Source organism: Capsicum annuum, chromosome 7 (assembly GCF_002878395.1).
Source record: "Capsicum annuum cultivar UCD-10X-F1 chromosome 7, UCD10Xv1.1, whole genome shotgun sequence".
NCBI lineage: Eukaryota > Viridiplantae > Streptophyta > Magnoliopsida > Solanales > Solanaceae > Capsicum > Capsicum annuum.
The window spans coordinates 214,790,605-214,799,232 of record NC_061117.1 but is presented as its reverse complement, the minus strand read 5'-3'; the positions used below and the strand labels follow the sequence as shown (position 1 = coordinate 214,799,232).

Genomic DNA, 8,628 nt, shown 5'->3' with positions numbered 1-8,628 from the left:
TAAATTGTACTCATTTGGTCGGGGAATACCCCGAAGGATTTGTATTGATTTATCCGGGGAATACCCCAAAGTAGCATGTACGCAAAGGAGGCTCGTGATCAAGGCCCCGAACGTCGGGTGGAGTTTAGTTTAGGATTAGTTTGGAATAGAATAGGTTTTATATTTCAGCACCTCTTTTATTTTAGATTGTATAATTTGGACTGAACATTATTTTGGTTTGTTTTGAATTTTGTGTGATTTGTTTGTTTGCTTGTTTTGTGTGTTTATGTGGTTTGTACATTTGTAGTGTCAAATTAGCCGGTACACTCCACCAAGCAACCGTGGTCGAACCACGGTATCGAGGTGTGCCTAATACCTTCCCCTCGGTCAACAGAATTCTTTAGCCGGAATCTCTGTTCGCGGATCAGTTTTTAGGGTCAAACCATTTCGAAAAGAATTTTACAAAGGTGACTTGGCACACCGGATTATGCCAAGTGGCGACTCTAAATAAGAAAAAATAATGTAAATAATCCTTTTTTTTTCGAAACAATTTTTTTTCATTTTTGTCACCTTAATAATAAAACTCTTTCGAACTTAAAATACATATCTTTTTTTTGGTCAAAAAGGGGTGTGACACCCACCAACGCGATAAACGGTGCGCCGCGACCATATCGCACTGACTCGCTGGATTGAACATCCAAACAAGCCTCAAACCTCGTTCAAAAAATTCAAAACTTACCCGAGACATGCTATCGACCACTCCGATCATGAATCAACTTAAAAATTGATGTTCTAAGGTCGGAAAGGTCAAAATTAAAATTATCGAAGTTTAAGGGGCTTTGAAAATGACTAAGTCTTAACACTTAGTAGAATTTTCTAAGTCTTGGACCCCTTTAACATGCAAGAGTGAGCTGAAACGAGCTAGGATCTTACGGGGTCTTACAGAAAACTTACCAAATATTTTTTTTTTCATCAAAAACTCAAATTGATTGCCACCAACATAAAAACTTTTGCAAAATCCAAAACCAAAACCTCCTTGTACATCACTATAATTCCTTGAGTTGGCCCCATATGCCTATTAAAATCTAATCATATAAAAAACATATTCATGTTTGGTATACCTCAAATCACCTCATCCAAATCCTCTCTAAACGCTTCTTGTCCTTATCATTCAAGCTCGTTTATGGTGTGAAAGAGCTAACAATATTCTATGTAAACCCTCCAATGAATAACTTAAGAGATATTATTATGTCGTTGATCTGCCTTGCACTTACTCCTTTACCTCTTTTTCTACCCGAATGCCTAGTCCATTTCAATTTTTCACACATCTTGAGTACCACAACTTATATCTATCCACATTCCGAGCCTAAGATCCTACCTATTTGATCTCTGGACACAGGTTATATTAATTCTCCTACTCTTGAGAATACTCACTAGCTCTATGAACTTCTTCATTAATGTCTCTATGTTTCAAGATCCTACTCTAAAAATTGAAACTTCCATACCCCACTTACCATTTCTGGCCCACATTGAGAGTCTAAAATACTAGTACAATTACAACAACAACAACAACAAACCCAGTGTATTCCCACATAGTGGGGTCTGGGGTGGGGTGGGGGGTGGGGGTAAGATGTACACAATCCATACCACTACCTCCGGAGAAGTAGAAAGGCTGTTTCCGATAGATCCCCGGCTCAAGACAAGGAATAATAATCAAATCCATAATAAAGCATGTAACAAGATGACAAGACATAAATACATCATCCACAAGGAATAATAAACAAAGAATAGTCAACACATTCGTAATAAAGCATGCAACAAGGTGACATAACAAGAATAATACCCGACCAAGTAATGCCCTACCCCAATGATCAAGCTGACCCTAACCTTCTATGCTAATTCGCGTCCTCCTGATCTTCCTATTAATTCCAATTTTTTACTTTAATTGTACTAAAATACTAGTACAATTAAAGTAAAAAATTGAAATTAATAGACCAATCCAATGTAACAATCTCAACACAAACAACAAAAGAAATCAAGAGAATGAACATCAAATATCATAGAAACTCAAAACAAACAACTCAATGAAAGGACAGGACAAAAAAGCAGAACAATAAGCAAAATATGAGAAATGGAATAGAGTCTGACTGCAAAAATGAATAAAACTTAATAGTATACCAAAATTTCAAATCACAAATTAACAGTGATGAACAAGTATCAAATCAAAAAAATTATAGGCAAGAATTAAAACAACGGGAACGAATCTAACACGTATCTAGCACTAAATTAACCTAATTCAGCCAATTACCAAATAAAAAATATTCATAAAGAAATTTCAAATAAAAAATTAATACACAAGAATCTAGTACTAAATCAACCTAATATGGTAAAATAACAAATCAAAAATTAACAATGACGGGCGATATATAAAATAAATTTATCAATTTCAAAAAAATCAAGAAAAAATTGAACCTTCGCGTGGCTCTGCCTGATCTATTCATTGATTTCCAAGATCTTTTCGACGGCGCTGGTTGTCCGCTGATGGCAATCAATTGTGATGTCTTGTTGATGTCACACCTAATTGTAAGAGGGGCTAAAGTTAGGTGAGTGGTTTTATTTTGAAAATAAGAATGTATTAATCCGATTAATCAATCTTTATTACTTACATAAATATGGACAAGGATGTTTATTACAAAAATCTAAATAGGAATTTGAAAAAATAGAGTGAGTGAGAAATGAAGAGGAGCCAAATTCATTATTTTCTTAAAAAAATGAATCTTGAGCCTAACTCAGTAAAAATTAGAAATTGCACAAATTCATATAAGAAGACCAACAAATTGTGCCTAGTATCTCCCAAAGTGTCCGGTCTAATCTCGATTTACAATATCTTTTGTAGTTGAAATTTTAAATTTACATATTTAAATTTTTAAAGTTATGGACATGTATTTACTTGAATAAAATTTAAAATTTTCTGAGTGAAAATATTAAAAATATATGTGTGCAAAAATTGGTGGTTTAGTTGTAATTATCAATAACTTTGCCTCCTTTCTCGTCATTATGTGCCTCTCTCTATTTATACGTTTACCATCCTCGTCATTACTTTCCATTCGTTTCTCATAAGCCACCTTATTACTTGCACTTCAATTTCTTTGGGTGTCTCATTCTACTACAAATTCAATACAACTAGTCCTATCCCACATATCAAAAATAGTAATCCTATCCCAAATATCATTATCATCCTCGTTATTCCCCTATAACAACTTATCTCCCTTGTATCATAGGCATTGACCATGGTCAAACTACTCTATTCAGACCTTGGTCGTTTATTCACGATCATTTTCTTCCTCATCCGATAGATTTGTAAATCCATCATCAAAAGCTTATGTTGAGTCGAGCGATTCTCACTCATTATAAATTTGTTGTCTTTGCAATGACCTCAATCATCTTTTCTAATGAGCAAGTAATTTATCAAAATCTTAGCCACTACACTACAGAAACTTACCAAATATTCTTTTGTCATCAAAAACTGAAATTGGTTACTACTAACATAAAAGCTTTTGCAAAATTCAAAATCAAAACCTCCTTGTACATTACACTATAACTCCTCAAGTTGTCCCCGTATGCCTATCAAAATCTCATCACATAAAACACTTATTATCATGTTTGGTATACCTCAAATCACCTCTTTCAAATCCTCTCAAAACGTTTTTTGTCCTCGTCATCCAAGCTCGTTTATGGTGCGGAAGCGCTAACAATTTTCTAAGTGAACCCTCCAACGAATAATTCAAGAGATATCATCATATCGTTGATCCTCCTATCCTTTGACACTTTCTCTTTTACCTATTCGTCTACCAGAATGCCTACTCCGTTCCAATTTCTTGCACATCTTGAATACCATAACTTGTATCTATCTACATCTCAAGCCTAAGATCCAACCTATTTTGTTTTCTGGACACAAATCATATTAATCCTCCTCCTCTTGAAAATCTTCAGTAGCTCTATGAACTTTTCTGTAACTTCTCTATGTTCCAAGATCCATAACTCTCAAAATTTAAGTTCCCATACCCCACTTACCATCCTTGGGCCACACAGTGAGTCTAAAATACTAGTACAGTTAAAAGACAAAAATCAAAATTTAATAGACAATCCAATGTAATAATCTGTGAAAAAAAAAAAAAGAAATAATGAGAATAAACATCAAATAGTATAAAAATTCAAAACAAGAAACTCAACGAGAAAAGCAGAACAATAAAGTGTAAGCAAAACATGAAAAATGAAATAAAGTCTGACTGCAAAAATGAACAACAGATACAAAACTAAAATTTCAAATTATAAATTAACATTGATAAAAAATATAGAATCAAAAAAATTGTAGGCTAGAATTAAAACAACAAACACGAATCTAACACGAATCTTGCACTAAATTAACCTATTTCGACCAAATACCAAATCAAAAATATTTATAAAGAAATCTCTAATCAGAAATTAATTGGCAAGAATCTAGTACTAAATCCACCTAATATAGTAAAATATCAAATCAAAAATTAACAATAACTGACGATATAGAAATCAAATTTATAAATTTCAAAAAAATCAAGAAAAAATTAAACTTTTGTGTTGCTCTACCTAATTAATCTATTTGTTGCTTTCCAAGATTTTCTTGACGACGCTGGTTGTCCGTTGATGATAGCCAATTGTGATGTCTTGTTGATGTCACGCCCTACTCGGAAGAGGGGCTAGAGTTAGGTGAGTGCTTTTATTTTGAACATAAGAATGTATTGACCCTGCTAAACGATATTTATTACTAACATAAACATGGACCGGAGTATTTATTACAAATATCTAAATAGGAATTTAGAAAAATAGAGAGAGTGAGATATGAAAAGATCCAAATCATTATTTCCGTACAGAAATGAATCTTGGACCTAACTTAGCCCAAAAGTTAGAGAATTACACAAGTCCATATAAAGAGACCGGGAAATTACGCTGAGTGACTCCCAAAATGTCCGATCTAATATCTTTTGAAGCTAAAATTTTATTTTTACATATTTAAGATTTCAAAGTTAGGGACATGTATTTACTTCAACAAAATAATTTTTTCCAAGTGAAAGTCTTAAAAATATGTAAGTTTTCAGAAGTTGTTGTTTACTTGTTATAATCAATAACTTTGCCTCCTTCCTCACCATTATGTACCTCTTCCAATTTATATGATTTTTCTCCTCGTCTTTAGTCTCCATTCATTTCACGAAAGCCATCTTCTTTACTTGCATTTTAATTTTGTTGGGCGTTTCATTTTACTACTGATCCCCTTAATGCAGACACATCAACCTTTTGGGATTCTCAACCACTATAATAATGCAACAAGTAATCTTATCCCACATATCATTCTCATTCTTGCTATTTTCCTACGATAGCTTATCTCCCTAATATCATAGGCATTGACCATGGTCAAACTACCCTATATATATAGACCTTGAACGTTTATTAACGAACATTTTCTTCATCATCCTAACATTGATCTATAAATCCCATCATCGGATGCTTATATTGAATCAAGAGATTCTCACTCGTTGTAACCTTGTTATCTTTACAAAGACCTCGATCATCCTTTTCAATGAGCAAGTAATTTATCAAAGTCTTAGTCACTACACTACGAAAACTTACCAAATATTTTTTTTCATCAAAACTCAAATTGGTTACCACCACATTAAAAGCTTTTGCAAAATCCAAAATCAAAACCTCCCTGTACATCAATACAACACTTTAGGTTGGCTCCACATGTCTATTTAAATATCATCACATAAAACGCTTATTCACGTTTGGTATACCTCAAATCACCTCATTCAAATCCTTCCAAAATGCTTCTTATCCTCATTATCCAAGCTCATTTATTGTGCGAAAGTGCTAATAATGTTCTAAGTGAACCCTCCAATGAATAACCTAAGAGATATCATGTCGTTGGTCCTTCTATCCCTTACCCCACTTACTATCCCTGGCCCACACAGAGGGTCTAAAATACTAGTACAATTGAAGGTAAAAATTGAAATTTAACAAATCAATCGAATGTAATAATCTAAACACTGACAACAAAGAAATAAAGGGAATGAACATAAAATGGTATAGAAACTCAAAACAAGAAACTCACTGAGAGAGAAAAAAAAGAAGAAGCAAGAACAATAAGCAAATAATGGGAAATGAAATAGAGTCTAACTGCAAAAATGAACAGCAGTGGATAGTATACCAAAATTTCAAATCAGAAGTTAGCATTGTTGAAAAAGTATCAAATCAAAAAAATTGTAGGCAAGAATTAAAGCAACAGGCACGAATCTAGCACGTATCTAGCACTAAATTAACCTAATTCTACCAAATACCAAATTAGAAATACTCATAAAGAAATCTCAAATCAGAAATTAATAGGCAAAAATCTAGTACAAAATCCGTAATATAGTAAAATACCAAATCTAAAATTAACAATGACAGGCGATATAGAATATAAATTTATCAATTTCAAAAAATCAAGAAAAAATTGAACCTTCACATGGCTCTGCCCTGATCTAACCTTGTTTTCCAAGATCTTCTCCACGACGTTGTTTGTTCCTTAATGGCAACCAATTGTGATGTCTTGTTGATGCCACGCTCTAATCATATGAGGGGCTATAGGTGAATGTTTTTATTTTGAAAATAAGAATATATTAATCCGACTAAACAATATTTATTATTTACATAAATATGATCTAGAGTATTTACTACATATATCTATATAGTAATTTGGAAAATAGAGAGAATGAGAAATGAAAAGGAGTCAAATTTATTATTTTCATAAAAAAATGGATCATGAGACCAAAAAATTGCGCCTAGAGTCACCAAAAGTGTCTGGTCTAATCGCGATTTACAGTATCTTTTAAAGTTGAAATTTTTAAGTTACATATTTAAGTTTTTAAAATTATGGACATGTATTTACTTAATAAAGTTTAAAAATTTCTGAGTGAAAGTCTTAAAAAAAGTTTAGTGTTCAAAAGTTGTTGGTTTAGTTGTTATAATCAATAACTTTAATTTGTCTCCTTCCTTGCCATTGTGTACCTCTCCCTATTTATTGTGTACCATGGTCAAATTACCTATTTACAGGGGCAGATCCAGGATTTTCAGTGAGGGGATTCAGTAGTACATATACGAACTAGTAGAAGGGGGTTTAACCTCTATTATTTATACATAAAAAATTTTTTACCATGTAAAAATAGTATAATTTTCTGACGAAGGGGGTTCGGATGAACCCCTGGAATACATGTACATCCGCCACTGCCTATTTAAACCTTGGTTGTTTATTCACGATCATCTTCTTCCTCATCATATTAATCTATAAATCCATCATCAGAAGCTTATTTTGAGTCAAGAGATTCTCTCTAGTTATAACTTTGTTGTCTTTTCAAAGACCTCGATCATCCTTTCTAATGAACAAGTAATTTATAAAAGTCTTAGCCACTACATTGCGGAAACTTTTTTAAATATTTTTTTTCATCAAAAAATCAAATTGATTACCACTAACATAAAAGCTTTTGCAAAATCCAAATTCAAAACCTCCATGTACATCACTATAACTCCTCGAGTTTGCCCCATATGCATATTAAAATCTCATCATATAAAACATTTATGCATATTAAAATCTCATCATATAAAACATTTATTCATGTTTGGTATACCTCAAATCAACTCATAATAATCCTCTCAAAACGCTACTTGTCCTCATCATCCAAACTCGTTTATGGTGCGGAAACCCTAACAATGTTCTAAGTGAACCCTCCAACGAATAATTTAAGAGATATCATCACATCGTTGATCCTCCTATTCTCCGGTACTTTCTCTTTTACCTTTTTACCGAATGCCAACTCTATTTCAATTTTCATATATCTTGAGTACCCCAACTTGTATCCATCCATATCCCAAGCCTAAGATCCTACATGTTTGATTTTCTGGATACAAGTAATATGAATCCTCCTCCTCTTAAGAATCTTCTTTAGCTCCATGAACTTCCCTGTAACGTCTCTATGTTCCAAGATTCTACTCTATGAATTGAAGCTCCCATACCCCACTAACCACTCCTAACCCCCGCAGTGAGTCTAAAAAACAAGTACAATTAAAGGCAAAAATCAAAATTTAATAGATCAATCCAATGTAATAATTTATGCACAAACAACAAAAGAAATAAAGAGAATGAACATCAAATAGTAAAGAAACTCAAAACAGGCAACTCAACGAGAGAAACAGAACAAAAAAGCACAAACAACAAGCAAAACATGAGAAATGAAATAGACTGTGACAACAAAAATGAACAACAGAAGATAGTATTCCAAAATTTCAAATCAGAAATTAACATTGAGAAAAAAAAGTATCAAATAAAAAAAATTAAAGGCAAAAATTAAATCAACTGGCACGAATCTAACACGTATCTTGCACTAAATTAACCTGATTCATCCAAATTGCAAATCAAAAATATTCGTAAAGAAATCTCAAATCAGAAATTAATAGGCACGAGTCTAGTACTAAATCAACCTAATATAGTAAAATACCAAATCAAATATTAAGAATGACGGGCGATATAGAAAACAAATTTATCAATTACAAAAAAATTAAATCTTTGTGTGGCTTTGCCTG

General features: G+C 32.6%; 1 long non-coding RNA gene across 3 annotated transcripts in view; it reads right to left on the bottom strand.

The window, feature by feature from the left end:
- LOC107877354 overlaps positions 1-6,628 on the bottom strand; it is an 11,380-nt gene extending 4,752 nt beyond the window's left edge. Inside the window, exons 1-2 of one of the 3 annotated variants that reach the window (XR_001676334.2) lie at positions 6,512-6,628; positions 2,452-2,556 (exon numbers count right to left, since the gene is read on the bottom strand). This is a non-coding gene — a long non-coding RNA (uncharacterized LOC107877354). Of the gene's footprint in view, positions 1-2,451; positions 2,557-4,605; positions 4,760-6,511 lie in introns of those variants that run through there. The other 2 variants (XR_001676335.2, XR_007057850.1) reach the window with 2 other exon arrangements.
- Between the last annotated feature and the right edge of the window lie 2,000 nt (positions 6,629-8,628).